This window comes from Pelodiscus sinensis, chromosome 3, assembly GCF_052426305.1.
Source record: "Pelodiscus sinensis isolate ZL-2025 chromosome 3, ASM5242630v1, whole genome shotgun sequence".
NCBI classification, from domain to species: domain Eukaryota; kingdom Metazoa; phylum Chordata; order Testudines; family Trionychidae; genus Pelodiscus; species Pelodiscus sinensis.
Genome location: NC_143054.1, coordinates 131644316 through 131662788, shown reverse-complemented (window position 1 = coordinate 131662788; position 18473 = coordinate 131644316). Strand labels below are relative to the sequence as shown.

At 41.0% G+C, this 18473-nt stretch overlaps 1 protein-coding gene across 1 annotated transcript in view; it reads right to left on the bottom strand.

Annotated features, from left to right (window-relative positions):
* Window positions 1–18473, bottom strand: part of CHRM3 (cholinergic receptor muscarinic 3) — a 468545-nt gene that overhangs the window by 182554 nt on the left and 267518 nt on the right. The window contains exon 4 of the mRNA XM_014570646.4: window positions 1353–1457. The gene's annotated coding sequence lies outside the window, so the exon portion shown is untranslated. The remainder of the gene's footprint in view (window positions 1–1352; window positions 1458–18473) is intronic.

Below are 18473 nucleotides of genomic sequence, written 5' to 3'. Positions count from 1 at the left end.
GCTTATTGCTAGTGCTGAAACCACAAGGTTTAGCTAATGTGCCATCAGCATGCTTTCGTACTACAGCTTGGTCCAGTGCTTTCTCCAAACGGAATAGCTAGAATTCTAATGGCTAGAATCTTACACATTTCACAAAATATACACAGCATATCATCAGAGCCACAGTTCTCAAAGCAAAAGGGAGGAGCCTTTTTACATGTAAAGAAAGGCATGTGTGCCCACACAAAGGCTTTAATGACACTGCTATATTTTTACAGAAAGTGATGGCCAATAACACAAAGAATGCCAGAAATACAGGGTGTGTCTAGACTACCGGGTTTTGTCGACAAAACTATACCTGCGTCTGCACTGCTGCTGAGTTCTGTCGACATAACGTTGACAGAACTCAGCAGTTTTCTCAACGTCTGTAAACCTCATTCTATGAGGAATAATGCCTTTTGTTGACAGAGTTCTGTCGACAGAAGGCGTTATTGCATCTACACTGTCCTTTGTGTCCACACTCTCATGTCGACAAAATGGCTTCCTTTATCAACAGAACTGGATGTAGTCTAGACACTCTTTGTCGACAGAAAACTTCTGTTGACAAAAGCCTGTAGTCTAGACGTACCCATAGATATGAACCCTGCAATTCAGGGTCACCTAAATAGATCATTCAATGTTCCTGCTATTGATGCAGAAAGAAAAATACATCATGGGGAAAAAGCCAACAAAATATGCTAAGACATACTGTTCTGCTTTATTCAGGATAGTCGAGTTCTCTGGCCACCTGTATTCATTACGTTAGGAGTTGACTCACCAGATTATGGCTCCTGACTTGGAAGGGTGACTGAATGAAAAAAAATCATTGCATCCAGTTTATTTCAGTATCAAGGCCTGAATCTGCTGAATTTTCAACCATCCTCTACTTCTGACCTAAATAGTCAAATCTGCTATGCTATGAGGTTGTCCTGTAGGCAAAGCATGTGGCAAAACTCTCCAAACTGATAGAAGTTGGAGGAAGGCATTATAAATTAGCCCTGTACAGTGCTTTAGCAAGCCTTACACCAAAGCTCAAAATGAATTTGTAGAATACAGCAGAGGAAATTGCTGCAATAAGCTTTTCCCACTTAACATCACCATCATGCTTTGAACGTCTCAGAGAAGATCTGAAAGGAGGTCAAGAGGACACACAAGTATGTATTCAAGGTGACAGCCATAGACCTATGCTCTAAGGAAGCCTGGCTCAAAGTTAGGGTGAAGGATCAAATGTTTCCATGGATTTTAAATAGCCTTCTCAGAACAATCGATTTTCTGGATAATCATTTGTTTACTGAAAATCAAATAAAATGAAGACACATAGCTTGAGTTTTTACCTATATGGTCCAGCTAGGAACCTCAAAGTATGTGGTTGGATCACGCACTGTGCAATTCTGGACTCTTCTGATGGAAACAAAACCCTCACTGTGTCAGCATGTGGGCTGAAAACAAAACAGAAACAGGGAGGAGAAATTAATAAAATACACACCAGATGCAGAAAACAACTCCATAGGTGAAGTTTAGGCTGTGACACTAAAGCTGCTACTATTTACCACTTAAATAGCAGTTTGTACACCTGATTGAAATATCGTTTTCAACAGTTTTATACCCGAAGGCATCCATGGAGCAAGATTCTCTAGTGCAGGAGTGTCCAAGGTTACTGACACGCTGAGCCACATATGACAAGCTTTAGAAGTTGAAGAGCCAGGCCACATCTTGTGGGGCTCAGGAGATAGCTGCCAGGACTTGGAGCATCAGTCCTGCTACTGCTAAAGCCCTGTGCCCCAGCAGGTGTTCCTGGCAAAGCTGAAGCCCCCTGCCCACTAGGTAGAAGTTTCTACTCTACCTTCATGCTGCAAGGCAGAGGTCTGAAGTTCCCCACCCCCACTCTTCTAGGTAGAGGATGAGAGGACTCTGCAAACCACACTTTAATGGTAAAAGAACTGAATGTAGCTTGCAAGTCACAATTTGGCCACTCTTGCTCTAGTGTGTGAAGATAGCTTTGAGCTACTTCACCAACACAAAGTTGTTCTACAGCTGGTTTACCCAATCTCAGCATAGCAAGTTCCTTGGCTCACAAAGAGCTACCAGCACACTCAACAGTCCCCAGCTTCCTATGGCAGAGCCATGGGATATGCCCCAGAGAAATATGTTCCAAAGTGTCTGGTTGCTATAACAAGTCACTGCCTGCTGGCATAGGTATAGAGTGAGCCATCAGATTGGTTTAACCTGCACCAGTGCATAGTAGGCCAAGCTGACGATTTGGCACATTGATTACTCCTGGTATGAATTTGATCAGAATCAAGTCTCTGAGTTTGACTTGAACTAGTAACATTTGCTAACTAATCCTTATGAGACACATAAAAAAGACAATGGCCTTATGAGACACATAAAAAAGTATGCCCATTTTATAGAGGGTGAAACGATCTAGTTTACAACCACTAGACTACTTTGTGTACCTTATAAACATTAATGTATTTATTCTGAAAACAGAGAAATATTATCCCCATTTAACCATTGGAGAATTGAGGCAGGAAGGATTAATTTACCTGCCCAAGACAATCTAAACTCAACAAGACCATCTTCCTACAGAAGCACAGAAAGCTGATGTGGCATGCCCGGAATCCTGCCCCGACTCAAAGGATAGAATTTAGTCCCCAACTTTGGACTCTTTCTTTAAACCACACTCCACTCCCTTTGGAACTTGCTTCTTAAAAAAGCAGGGGTTTATTATGAAGTTTCTGTTCTCAAATGAAAGAAAGCAATTAACTCCATACATTATATTTTATATCTAGTTTCATATCTTTTTACAAAAATGAAGCAACAGTGTTTAAAAATGCTCAAATATAATATAGAAATCACAACTGAGAAAGATAAGAATCTCTCATATGAGCAGTACAGTGGCTAGAATATCCACTGGCTACCGCCTTCCATTAAATAATGTGTAATTAATACAAATTGAAATCATGTGTCATCATTATCCCATTTATCACACAACATTGCAGACTAAGATTTCAATAACCCCATCTGTAAATTTTCCACCAAAATAAGATTCCAATCAGATGCTCTGTGAACTGGCTCAGTGCCTCTTCCCCCATCCCTCTGCACAGCAACAGAACTCAGTTCTTATTGTTGCAAGGTGAGAAAAGTCAGACAACTGAAAGAGAACATTGGTTTATTGGACATTCAGCCTTTGTGGAAAAGTTATTGAAGAATGATAGCACAGTAATTCAGATTACAAGTGCACAGTGACTGAGATGACACTCTGCTCTTCCTTGATGGAGGAAGATGCTAATAGTGTCCCACATTCAGGGGCAGCCCACAACATTTTAGCACTGAGGCAGGGAGCTCAAATGACACCTCTATATCCCCTCACTTGGGCGAAAACTTCGAAAGGTCTAAATTCTGCCTTCTTCCTGTTCTTTGTGCCCTCCTTCCTCCAGCACAGCACTCCACTATCTCTGTGCATCTAGAGCAGAGAGAATACATATGCACCAGCAGCAGACACAATTTTCTACACTCTGGGTCCTAGTGGCACCCACCATCCCCTCCCCACAGTCTGGCACCTGAGGCAGCTGCATCAGTTTGCCTCATGGTAAGGCCAGCCCTGCCCACATTTACTATACATAGCAGTAACCTTCCATCATACATATTTTAAACTAAGATACAGATAATCACAGGATTCTCTTTACCTACCAGTCAAGCCCAGCATTCTTTGGGAGGGAATGCAGCTCCTGTTTAACCATCTACAGCAACACAGTGTAATATATTAGGGATTGTAGTGAAGCTGAACCCTCTTATCCACTTAAAAGAGAAGGGGTGATTTTAAGAAAAGAGGATAGAATTACATGAACATGGAATTTAAACAGGAAGCAATTTTTCCTGTCTTGCAGCGAATGCTGTGGAGTCATTGATAACTTGTAGTCTGGACCTCAGTGTTACATCTCCTTTCAGGAGAGCACTTTCATTAGGCACCTTTTTCAACACAACTTCAGCATTAAGTCAACACTCCTATGGAAATGTGACACCTACTGAATCAGGTGCTCCCCTTCCTGAAGCGGCTAGATGTTTATTCTTTGATGGTCTAACATTCAGACACAGCATCCATCTCTGTTTATGAGATCTGAGTGAACTGCACACAAATGCTGCAGCTAAGCTGACAGAAGAAAATAAGTAAAATACGGTTTAGGATCTCACACCTGCCAGTGCAACGCCCACTCTTTTGATGTGGCATTCAATTCCACTCTGTAGTGCCTGGTCCACATACTTATGGCTTATTTCAAAATTCAACTTCAGTTACACAAAATTAAAACACTTGAAATACAAACAAAAAGTTATGATTAACTGAAAGTGAAAAACTATTTTGGGGTCAACCTAATTGGGGTTTTTTCCCCCAGACTTGCCAGTAAACTGAAAAATCAATTATGCACACAGCTCTTGGCATAACATCTTCATTATGCCAATTAGCCCTGCTATTGCAATTATAACCTTATTAAGATGTGCCAAAGTATATATTTTTATACTTCCTGGAAACAGAAAACACTGAAGATATTAAACAAACATTACACATAGTGACAAACAAGAGACTATAGTGGGAATTCATCATTTGCTATATTAATTCTTCGCCAGACCTGACCTTTTACAGGACAAGTCATGCAAAGGGGTATTTACATGACTTGATGGTCATGCTATTAAGTATTTACTTTGTCAGTATAATAGAGAAAATATTTTGCATCACTACATAAATCACATTTCTTGGATGTACCTTAGACATTGTTACAAAAGTGCTTAATTAAGAATTACCTGTTTTTAGCGAGTGAAGAGATTAACCCACTTTAATTCTTGTGATCATTTAAATATTGAAGAACAATATTTTATTAAGTAATTAGTCATTAATACATTTGTTATCAGAATAGCTTTGTAAACGATCACCAGTCAATTAATTAAATTGCTTCTACAATGGGGTTTAGAGCTGAAAAAAGAGCTCTCACTGGGTCCAGCTGATGGAGTCTAGAATCTGGTCTCTATTCTAGGGTACTCCATGGTAGTGTCTTCCTGTTCAAACTCACTTTCAGTTGTGCTAGATAAAGGTGGATTAGCCTCACTGCATATATTGGGGATTTGGTCTCGCATCCTTTCATCGGTGTGAGTTCACCTCCCACTCAAGGAAAAAGGCATCTCCACCATCTGAGCACTTGTGCTGGATGGCTACCTGCCAGCTGCTGTTCCACTCTGCATACCGCCTTGTGTTCCAATCATGTCACCTTCTGCCACCCACCTCTCTGCTGTGACCTCTCCTGGTCAGTCTTTCAGAAAGAACTATAAAATTGGGATCTGGATCTTGAATTAGGCCCTGCTCCAGTTCCACTGAAATAACTGAAAGTTTTGCCTTGACTTCACTGAAAGCGGCAATGAGGCCTTAGTATCCAACTTTGGTTCCAAAGGTCAAGTATGTTTTAATCCAGGTTGTTGGCTTGAGTATCTCTAATTTATAATGAACTAAATAGCATTACTGTAACTTATAAATAGATCAGAAACACCCTGTTGCGGTGTGTTTGCCATTATATAAACTCCATTAGAAATTAAATAACTATATCAATTAGCTAGTGATAAATAAACCTGGAAAATTCATAAGGTTGATTCATATAATCACCTAAAACTTCCATCCCATCTGAACTAATAAACCGTTTCATTTGTAAAACTGGTTCTCAGAGGAGATTACCAGTACTTCCTGCTTCTGGACAGACTTCAGTTCCTTTTTGAAAAAGTTGATTCAGACTAAATCTAGGCCTGTAAAACTGAAAAAAAAACCCGAGGAGAAAAGATTACTTTAAATCTAACAATAGGTTCTAAGTTCTGAGAGAAGGCTGGATCTTATTTGATTCAAACCAGTTTGCATCTTGATTTCTGTAATTAACAGATGGCTGGATCCATTTGAGTCATAGTAAAGAAAAAAATGCATGTTCCAAATGCAGAAAGAGCAGTAACGGTTACACAATCTCACCTATTTAGCCATGTCTGACTCTGTCTGGTATTCCACTGTGATAGCACTGCAAAGTGAAATACTAAAAGTGAGTAAGGATAGCAAAACTGGGCCCTACATTTTGAGATAACACAACAAACAAATCTTATAACAGATCAGCTTTTATAAGTTAATAATTCATACCTGACATTGAGTGAAATATACTACAGGGCTACGTCTACATTGGCCCCTTTTCCGGAAGGGGCATGTTAATTTCAGAGGTCGTAATAGGGAATTCCGCGGGGGATTTAAATATCCCCCGCGGCATTTAAATAAAAATGTCCGCCGCTTTTTTCCGGCTTTTAGAAAAGCCGGAAAAGAGCGTCTACACTGTCCCCGATCCTCCGGAAAAAAAGCCCTTTTCTGGAGGATCTTATTCCAACTTTGAAGTAAGAATAAGATCCTCCGGAAAAGGGCTTTTTTTCCGGCGGATCGGGGCCAGTGTAGACGCTCTTTTCTGGCTTTTCTAAAAGCCGGAAAAAAGCGGCGGACATTTTTATTTAAATGCCGCGGGGGATATTTAAATCCCCCGCGGATTTCCCTATTACGACCTTTGAAATTAACATGCCCCTTCCGGAAAAGGGGCCAATGTAGATGAGCCCCAGGAGTACTACAGAACAAAATCAAGCCCTGTCCCTTTAAAAGAATACCAAGCTGGATTCATGGTGAAAATTAATCAGTGACGATTAGAACATAAAAATGGCTATGCTGGGTCAGACCAATGGTCCATTTACAGCCATATCCTGTCATCTTACAATGGCCAACAGAAAAGGCAAGTGATCCATCCGCTGTTGTTCACCACCAGTTTCTAGCAGGCAGAGGTTAAGTATACCTTCAGCATGAGTTTGAATCCCCATTATAGTTTTAGTCTTCACAACATCATCTGACATTGAGTTTCACAGGTTGACTGTACATTGTATGAAGAAGTACTTCCTTGTCTTTGTTTTAAACCTGCTGCCTATTAATTTCATGGGGTGATCCCCAGTTCTTGTGGTTTGAGAAAGAGTAAATAAAATTTTCTTATTAATTTTCCACAATATTCATGATTTTGTAGATTTCTGTTTCCGCCTCACTGAAAAAGCTGAAAAGTCCTAGTCTTTTTAATCTCTCCACATACGAAAGCTGGTCCATACACCTAATAATTTCAGTTGCCCTTCTCTGTATCTTTTACAATTCTAATGCAGCTCTTTTTTGAGAGGGGTAGCCAGAACTGCATGCAGTATCCAAGACATGAATGTACCATGGCTTTATCTGGTGGCATTAGTATATTTACTGTCTTATTTCCCTTTCCTAACGGTTCCTAACACTGTTAGCTCTTTTGACTGCTGCTGCACATTGAGCAGATGTTTTCAGAAAACTATCCACAGTGACTCCAAGACTGCTTTCTTGAGTGGTGACAGCTAAATTAGATCCCATCATTTTGTGTGCATAACTGGGATTATATTTTTCAGTCTGCAATTACTTTGCATTTATCAATATTGAATTTCATCTGCCATGTTGTTGCTTAGTAATCCAGTTTTGTGAGATCCCCATGCAACTCTTTGCCGTCTGCTTGTGACTTACATAATTTCAATATTTTTATGTTTGTCTACAAATTTCGTCACCTCACTGCTTATTCCTTTTTCAGATCATCTATGAATATGTTGAATAGTACTGGTCCCAGTTCAGATCTTTGGGGGCAAGGCATTGCAATTTGCCTCATTCCATTCTTAAAAATGGATTATTTATTCCTACCCTTTGGTTTCTGTCTTTTAACCAGTTACTGACTCTATTAACATACAAAAGAATGGTGGTTAGACTAAAACAAAAGGAAAATGACTGCTTAGGGCAGGGCTATACTTAAAACATTGTGCCGCTACAGCTTTGCAGTGTTAATTCACTACCATGTAAGGCAGTGACCATGCTGAAGCCCTCTCATCAGTGTAACTGTGTTTACACCGGAGAGTAGGTTGTTATAACTTTATCACACATGGGTGTGGATTTGTCACACCCCTTACCAATGTCAGTTTATACTGCAGACTTGGCTTAAGAGTGGGTAATAAAACACAAAGGTCAGCTGAGAAACAAACATTGCATGAAGAAAGCTTCACAGGATATTTTTTAAACTTAGGGACTAGGCACAAGAAATGTCAAGATACGCCTAAATTGTTAAGCCATGCATTGGTACCAGCAGTGACTTACGGAGAATGACCACAGATGTAATCCAAGTGTAAGGTTTAATGGTAACAAACACTGGGGAGAAAAGGGGGAAAGGGAAGATAAGGCTTACAGAAATAAGAGAAAGAAACTGATTGGATTACTTACACACATCTCTTGAGGGTATCACTTTTAAAAAATGATTCTTTTACTATAAAAAGATAAATGTTCATAGTTTACTATATCTGCAGTTTCAATGGCACCCAACATTATACGCATTACAAAAAAGATGCTGTTACCTTGCTAGATGGATGCCTTTTGACTGGGACTGAAATAGGTCCTAATTTACTCCCCTTATTCTCAAGGGGTATGTCTACACTACAAAGTTAATTCTAACGTTTATTCTAACAGACGTTTGTTCGAATTAACTTTGATAGGCGCTACACATACAAACCGCTAGTTCGAACTTAATTCGAACTAGCGGATCGCTTAATTCGAACTAGGTAAACCTCATTCTACGAGGACTAATGCCTAGTTCGAATTAAGTAGTTCGAATTAAGGGCTGTGTAGCCACTTAATTCGAACTAGTGGGAGGCTAGCCCTCCCCAGCGTTCCCTGGTGGCCACTCTGGGCACCACCCGGGAAACTCTTCTGCCCCCCTCCCGGCCCCGGAGCCCTAAAAGGGGCACGGTCTGGCTACAGTGCCCGTGCCAGGTGCAAGCCTGCCTGCACCCAGCCAGCAGACCCTGCACCTGGCACAGCACGAACCAACCACCCGCTGCCACCCAGCCCTCCACTTCTTCCCGGGACCAGGCTGGCGGCTCCCAGGATCCTGCTCGGGGCCGCAAGAGGCAGGCGCCCGCCTGGTCTAGTGCGGAGATCGTGGACCTCATCCACGACCTCCACACTAGGCACAGGAAAGTGGCCGTCTTGGGCAGGATAGCTGCCAGCCTGGCCACCCAGGAGCAGGTGTGCATGAAAATCAAGGTGGTCCAGTGAGACCCCCGACCCTGAGCCCTGAGCTTATCACGGCCGTACTGGGTTAGACCAAAGGTCCATCTAGGCCAGTAGCCTGTGTGTCGACAGCGGCCAACACCAGCTACCCCAGAGGGGATGGACCGAAGAAAATTACCAAGCAATTTGTCTCGTGCCATCCATCTCGAGCCTTCCAAAACAGAGGCCAGGGACACCATTTCTATCCCCTGGCTAATACCATTCCATGGACTCAGCCTCCATGAATTTATCTAACTTCTCTTTAAACTCTGTTATAGTTCTAGTCTTCACAGCCTCCTGCAGCAAGGAGTTCCACAGGCTGACTATTTGCTTTGTGAAGAACAACTTTCTGTTACTAGTTTGAAGCCTGCTACCCATTCATTTCATTTGGTGTCCTCTAGTCCTTCTATTATGGGAACTAATGAAGAACTTTTCTTTATGCACCCTCAGTCTCCTCTTTTCTAAGCTGAGAAGTCCCAGTCTCTTTAGCCTCTCTTCATGAGACCTGTTCCAAACCCCTGATCATTTTAGTTGCCCTCCCCTCTCCCACCCTCTCTCTTCCCCTCTCCCACCTCCTTTTCCCAGTCTCCCCAAGTTTTGTTCAATAAAGGGAGTTTCTATTTTTGAACACATGTGTCCTTTATTTTGTACATCAGGAAGGGGGGCTAGGGATGGGTAAGTGGAAGGAGGTGAGGGAGGAATGGGGTACGAGCCCCCGATGGGGAGGACTGGGGTGGCTCTGTGGGCTCCTCGGGGTGGAAGCTCTCCTGAAGCCCCCCCGATTGACCCGCCCCCCAGATGGAAGCCTGCGGCAAGTGCAGCCGGGCTGATGGCCGAGTGCTGTGATGTGCCGAGTGTGGGCATTCAGAGCACTCCAAGTCAGGACTGCTTTGCTGTCCCTCATCGAGTTAGACAAGCGAGCGGGGCACCCCTGAGAACTCTCTGTCCAGGGTGGGGGTCGGGTCCCTTTAAGCACAGCCCTCGGCTAGCCTGAGACAGCAGCTCCACGCTCTAAGTCCCAATCTGATGCCCTGCCGGCACTGCTTCCGGCCATCCTTAACCTCGGTTCAGGGTTCACTCAATGTGGACATGCCAGTTCGAATTAGCAAAACGCTAATTCAAACTAGTTTTTAGGTCTAGATGCACTAGTTCGAATTAGCTTAGTTCGAATTAACTAATTCAAATTAAGTTAGTTCAAATTAGTGCTGTAGTGTAGACATACCCAAGAAGTGTTGTTATAACCAAAGGGATTTTTTGCATATATAAGGGCTGCAAACATGACCTATTACATTTTTGATAAACTTCTAGTTGAGACAAAAATTATATAAAGGTCCTTAAATGGAAGTGCTCCTATTAGGGAAAGCATTATTACATGTATAATATTTCTGTCTTAACTTGCTGTGGTAAGATGCTGTTTTGGCTATACACTGTGAAACTGATTTCTATACCGTCTTTGTTCACATGTTAATATAGCACAAAGCAGGTTTTCTTCTGTCAGAGACTTCAAAATCCATATATATCTCCCAGGTGTATGCTTGATAGACAATTATATACATTAAATGTTGTCTTTTCTTTCCATTTATTAGCAGTCACACATGTAAGCATCAATTTAAATTCTAGGGAAGCAATTGATCATATAACTAGGATTTCCTATCTAAAAATGGTGGCGCAGTATAAAAGAGAGTAGTTCAGCTCATCTGGACTGGCCACCAGAGGAGAAGGTCCTCCAGCAGGAGCTGCAGGGACGCACTAGCCAGAGACCCAGATGGCGGGAGTCAGAGATCCAAGAGACCACTTCGAGCTACCAGCACCAGAGGAGCCCCTGGAGAAGCGACTGCAAGGGACCCAGAGGATCAAGAGACCACATGGAACACACATGCTCCAATGCTGGTAGAAAGTGACCCAGGGAGAGTGCTGGATTGCTATTTCCCTCTTAGGTAAGCTCAATGTGTTTTGGTAGGATTCCCTGCTGAGCGAGTGATAGAGCCCTCTGCCACTCATAGGGCTCTGGGTCTGGACCTGGTGGAGCAGGGTGGGCCCAGGTCCCCCTACCGGGGCTGTTGACCCCTTATTGACTCTGCCCATTAGGCTGTGCTGACCTGAATTAAAGGGCTACCACTTATTGATTCTGGCCGTTACTCTGTGCTGCCCTGAACCAAGGCTCTCAGTGGCTCTAGCCATTAGGCAGCACTGCCCTGAACTGAGGGCTACCCCCATTTATTCCAGACATTAGGCTGTCCTGCCCTGAATAAAGAGCTACCCTCAAGGACTCTAGCCATTAGGCTGTGCTGCCTGGAATGGAGGGCTGTTGCCATGGATTTCTGTTGCCATTGACTTTAGCCCCTAGGCTGTACTGCCCTGGACAAAGGGCCATCTTTACAGACTGATAGAGGTTGAGAACAACCCCCCAGCCAACTAGGCAGTGTCCACACCCCTGGGTACGCACACCCCAAGGGTCGGGATGTGCATACTCCTCAACATAAGCCTTTCAAACTACTCAGGAGGCAATTTAGGAGTTTTATAGTAGTTTTTGTTCCTGACTAATTGTAGAAAATACAAAGATGCAAACTAGAATCTTCCCTAATAAATATTGAGAAGGATATTCATTATTTTCTCTTGTTGCTAGCCAAAAAGTAACTAAAATTTTAGACAGTGAAAACTGAACATTTCTACAGCCTTATGGATATAGATCTAATGACCTGATAAAACCAAAAAAGAAATACGTGATACAAAGTGCAGCCCTGAAGCCTCTATTTTCTATTGTACTAGAGGGGCATAAAACCTTTTTATCTCTTGAGCTTCTGGTGTAAAAAACGTTGTAGCCTGAGAATCATCTCTCTGATACACATTTCTTTAACTGAAGTGCATTATGGAGAGGCTAGGGATCAGTCTGGACAAGGACATCCAAGTTAATGTTAGTGACTGCAAAACCAGCTCTACACCACAAGAGAAGGAAGAAGAACTTCTAATACCTTGCCCAGGATCTGAAATTTACAGTTGTGTTTGTTTTGTTTTGTTGCCTTAAACATAATGGTTCACAAAATATTTGTTTTCTTGTGATGTCAACCTCAGAAAAATGACAGTTTTCCAAATGCCAAAGGTATGCCCATCTTCCAGATAACTTAGGTGAGAGGTAGACAGAAGTGTTTCAACTTTTCAGCTCTTTAAAAATATATAGGTTTGTAGCTAAGTACCTCAAGCTTTGAGTTAAATTGCACTTACTGACAAAAAGAACTCCATTCATGAATCTGGGGAAACAAATGGTAGATAAAATGTGTCGTCTAAAAACAATTAAAACAGGGACAAAAAAGAAAACCAAATTCATCACGAATTTATAGAGGTTTATATTAAAGATATAGCACCCAGATGCTACATAACCCAGATATAGATATAGCACCCAGATGCTAGAGGACACCAAATGAAATTAATGGGTAGCAGGTTTAAAACTAATAAAAGGAAGTTCTTCTTCACACAGCGTGTTGTCAATCTGTGGAACTCCTCGCCAGAGGAGGCGGTGAAGGCTAGGACTATAATAGAGTTTAAAGAGAAGCTGGATACATTCATGGAGGTTAGGTCCATAAAAGGCTATTAGCCAGGGGATAAAATGGTGTTCTTGGCCTCTGTTTGTCAGAGGCTGGAGAGGGATGGCAGGAGACAAATCACTTGATCATTGTCTTCGGTCAACCCTCTCTGGGGTACCTGGTGCTGGCCACTGTCGGTAGACAGGATACTGGGCTAGATGGACCTTTGGTCTGACCCAGTACGGCCGTTCTTATGTTCTTATGTTCTTAACTGTATGAAAGATTCTTGGCTATGTCATTGGGCAGGATTTGCAACTTAAATATTGAAGAGTAAATGCTTCAAATGGACAATTAGATTCATGTAAGAATAGTCTAGACCTGGGGTGGGCAATAATTTTTGGCGAGGGACCACTTCAGAAATTTTTGAAGAGGCCTTGGGCAGCTCCGGAAAGGGTGAGGCCGCAGGCAGAAGGGGCGGGACTAGGACACTTCCGTGCTTCCCCACCCTCAGACCCTGACTGACCTGGGGGTGAGGGAGTGCGCAAAGTCTTTGCCCCTAGGTACCAGTGCCCCTGGTGGTGGGAGGAGACTTCATGTGCTCCTCCCTGCTGCCTCCAGGTCAATCAAGGCCTGGGGAGGGGATCACGGGAAGTCTCTTGCTCCCTACCTCTGCCCTACAAGAGATTGCCACACTTAGAGTCAACTGCCCACAAACGCTGAGTGACCTGGGGGCAGGGGTAGTGCACAGAGTCTCCTCCGACCCTGCCCCAGCCCTGCAAAGAATGTGCGGCACCTAGAAGTGCTGCGCAGTGCTTCCCCCCCCCCCCCCAGGCTAATCAGAGCTTGGGGATGGGGAAGCACACAAAGTCTCCTCCCAACCTGCCAGGAGCATGTGGTACTTAGAAGCGCTGCGCACTCCTTGCAGGGCGGGGGAGATTTCATGTGCTTCTCCCCACCCCCTCCATGGGCCGGATTAACTCACTTGGTGGGCTGGATCTGGGCCACAGAGGCTCTTTTGCCCATCCCTAGTCAAGACCATATATCGTTAACAGAAGGAAGGCTAAAGTTTAGTTTGAGACTTGTTTCTCTTTTTAGGACCAATTTTGGATTCTCACTCTAACCTGGCCATATTTTAACAAATTTGCCTGAATTTTTTAATTACTCTGCTAGATGTTTTTGTTTGTTTATTTTTAGGGTTTGGAAGGTGGAGAACAGAGCTGAATCTAGTAAGACTTTAAGAGGTAACATAAGATGGAAAATTCCTCAGAGGCTTCCGTTTTAGTAAGCGATAGAACATGTTTCATATCCCAAAACTGCAAACTCTACACTCGTTCCAATGAAGCCCTGATAAACATACAGTAATAGCTATAGTTAGTGGGATGCAGAGTAGTAAACGTGACCTCAACCTCCCATTGTTTCCATTGGGCCAGCTAGCTTGTATACTTCCTCACACAACACAAAATATCCACCTTAGCAAATATTCTGGGCTGAAACTGCACAGAAGGTGCATGCACAGTGTATTGAATTGTGGAAAAAGCGGGAAGATTTGGGTCATTCTGTGAGGAAAGTTTAATACATTCTGTGTAGTATGATTTCTTAAGTGTGGGCCAAATGAACTTCCTTAGAATGATAGAGGGAAAATGGATGCATGCTGTGTGCTCAGTGGGGTGTAGCTAAGAGATATTCCATAAATTGGCCTCTCCTGGGTTTTTAAGATTTCTGGAGATAATGTTACACTTTTAAACAAAACCTTAATTCCTTTGGAATTAAGGTTTTGTTAATGGGATGATATTTATTTACAACCTTAAGAACATTGTGATGAAGCTTTAACATGGGAATTCTTGGTTAATGAGGAAGTTTATTTCCATTGCAAATAGGTCAGTTGTAGGCAATAACTGGAACAGCCTTCCATACTAACCTAGCAAGAATCCTCTCTTATGATTTAAAAAGAAAGTTCATACTGCAGTGTTGTATATGTAAATCTTAAACAGTCCCCTGGATGAACTCAGACAGTGGCTTTATGGCAGCCTTTGTATGCAAACATACAAAACTGTGTCTCTGAGCCAGTGAAGAAAGTCTGTGGCATAGTATATAGTCAACATTAAAACTGTCCTTTCGAGACACAATAGCAGCTACAATAGCAGTTGCTTGAATAATGCCTCTTTGTCCTAACAAATTACAGTAAATCTTTTCAGTTTTGCAAGTTGAAGAAATATCTTTTAAAAAATTAAAACAGCAGTTTGAAAACAGTTCTCTGCTCTGAAAGGAACAGATAGCTGAAAAATTGCAGATACTCGGCCCTAATGCTAAACAAAATAAAGGTATTGCAATGGAATGTGAATTTAAAAACTGAACCACTTTGCTATATATCATCAAAAATCTCACCAAAGCCAAGCCCTGCACATAACACACACAAACCATCATCCACTAGCACTGTATTGTTCATTGTCACCAGTTTAATTATCAACTCCATTTTTTGTTGTTGTTGTTGCTGTTCTTAACTATTAAATTTACCTTGGCTCAGATTTGTGATACATTTCTCTGCCTAACAATAAATATAAAAATATTTTCTAAAACATACCAAAATACAGTGGATTATTTTTATAATTAGACACAAAAAGCAGTTTGTGTGTGTGTTTGTGTGTATGTATTACCAAAGCATCCTGTAAACTTAACACAAAAAATATCATGGCTCACTCTTACTATCTTTAACTATGTGAATAGTTCTTACTTTAGTGGAACTACTTGGGTGAGAAAGTGAATTGAATGTCTGAAGTCCATGGGAATATATTCATTAGTAAAAACTATTCTTCTGGACAGAAGTTTTCATGAAATGGCCTTATATCTGACATTCTACTCAAATATTAAAAAACAAATTAAGAAAAAGTGAGATGTAAAATATTCCTTTAACTTCTGCAAGCAACTCACTGGGTAGATAAAATTCCATATTTATGCTTTTTCAGTTTCTGTTAATGGAACACCATCAATTAGAAATCCAATTAATTTAAAAAATAGTTAAAAGTTCCTTGTGTGTCATCTAATTTAGCACATGTACAATACATTTTTTTTTCATTTTATATAAATCAAATACATTCCTAGACAATACAGGGAAACCCCTCTATGAACCGAGGCGTCAATTTCTGCCCCGTTGAAGTCAAATAGTTCTTTACTGACTCAAAAGAGAATCAGACCCAATATCAATTTATCTCCTTATGTTCTGGTTTTTCTGTTCTTGTTTATAAATACTAGTAAATGGAAGTCCTAATTCTTAATTAATACCAAAATTAATACCAAAAACTCCCCTCACAGCTGAAATCAGACTTTATCCAGAGCAATAAGCAAAATTACCATAGAATATGTTGGTTTACATCACTATCTATTGACTAATACACTGCTAGTACCCCTAAATGGCTCATCTATCCATGGTCTCCTCAAACAGCACCATCACATAGCTGATATGATGCATTATAGGAGAATTTCTCTAGAAAAAAGAAAAGCAGGATAATGAAAAAATGCAGTAAGTAGAATGACTATAACATTCATATGGTCCCCTTCATGAAAGAATTATGTGATCTATGACAATTTAGAATTATGACTGGTTGGGGTCATATTTGGCATGCAAAGATATGCAGTATAATTTTCTCATGCAAATATCATCAAGTGAGTCATCACGAATATTAGCTTGTTTGATACAAAATGGAAAACTCAATCAAGATCGTTAAAGGATATTACGGAGGGGAGCAGGGAAGAGGGCACAAGCATTGGGTGGCACTAGCAAGCAATCCTAAAACACAAATAGCAGCAAAGAAAAAAAGTTTCTGAAATTCTGAAAGCTTTGAATTAAATACTCTTAGCTTATAAAATATTCACTTTTGGAGTTTTCTCTTTTACTTCTAACAAACTGAATGGCTTAGAGATCCAACATATTTTTGAAAGACTCTAGCTTCCTACAAAGCATTCCAAAAACTTCTCACTGCTGTTTTTAAAATGGCATAAATCAAGAACAGCTATCTGAAAAAAAAAAGATGTTTCAAATATTTAGGGTTGCTATTTAGCAGTCACACATTAAAGTATGCTAAACTCACTCCCTTGTATAACCAGTGATATCCTGAGGTAGCAGAAAAACCAACAAATGAGATAAACTACGCCACAACTACTGTAAAAAACAGTGCCAATCTGTGCACTTTAAACTTTTTTGTTTTCTATGATTGAGGGAATCATGCGAGGGAAATTATTTATTGTCCATTGGAAGTAACTAATCCATAAACATGATAAGACCAGTTAAAGTTCGAATCACAGCTATAGAAAATAAATTCTGAAAAAAATGTTGTACTCTTCCAAAGAATAAATAGCAGTAATAAAGGCCCTAAATCACATTAAAGTATTAGGGTACCATGCCAGATTTGCATTAACTCACTGATCATAACAAAGTTCAGAATAACAAATGGAACACTGGCTAGATTTCATGATATGAATATAAGCATTAAGAAAGGATATCCTAAGAGGCAGCTAGGCTCCCAACTAGAAGTAAACAATTCAAATATATATCATACTAGAGGATTTACCCAGCGCTGCTTGGTTCCTTAAGTAAATTTTTGTTTCTTGGAAAATGAAAATGTACAAGCTTCATTTGAATCATTGCTTTGGGGTAAGGCTGGGGATGAGAAGTTCATTTTATAGGTTGTCTTGGAGAGAAGGGACTACTCCTGCCCTTTCTCACAGCAGCATTGCTCCATGACTGCTGCGGCTTCAGTGGGCACAGCCGGGGGAAGAGATCCATGTGCCCCGACTCGGGCAGGTCCAAGTTCATTAGCCCCCTGCACTCCTCAGGCAGAATGAGGAATGCAGCAAACTATATTTTTACATCACTCCCTGATGAAGGGAAACAACCAGCAATGTTCCCATACTGGGGCTGCATAGAAATGAGTTGTAAGAAATTGATTTGCTAACGCTGCTACCAAAGAAATCCTTAAATATTTTCGACATCTCCAATATTTTGTCTTTATTTGTCCTAATCAATTAAGGGCCTTATTTAGCATTTCCTACTGATGCAGAACTCTTGTTCCAGTGGGATTATTACCTCATTAGATTAGACCCCTACACAATGAGAATACTGAGAGGCCATCTTTTTCCCAATAATTTTGTGACTTGCATTCTAAATCTAGTGTGATGATAGTTTATGGGGTATATGAATTTTAAAAAAATAATTATCATAAATGTGTTTTCAATTACATTTCTATAGTCAACATGATTTTGCAACCTTAGGCCACAACTCTGCTGAGCATAGTCCATAATATCCTGCTTCTTACCCATCCTGTCTTGGACTTCATTTTATAGTGTCCAATGTGTTTACAGCATGAGTTACAGTATGAGTTTGCAGTCCTCCCTGTTTGCACTAGGACAGTATGTGACCTGGTGAATCTTCCTCTTTTATCCTCCATAAATATTTCAGAAACAACATTAGCTCAAAAGAATCATTACACTATGAGTCCCACAATCCTATTTATCCTCTTCACATTCCAAAGTATACTGTGGAGGTAATACTCTGCAATACCTCAGATATTGTACCATTTACTCAAATCTCAAAGAAAACCACAGCTGTATGGCATGATAGGTAGAGATGCTGGGTCAGAATAATTTTTTATGTTGTCTTAAGCATGAAATTCTAAACATTCAAATAATTTTACTTTTGAACTTTAGCCTTAGCTTGCAATTTCTTGTCTTTCAAGCTTTTTTTGTTAAAATGAATTACTTCAAAAGGACTCGATCATATGCTTAATTAAATG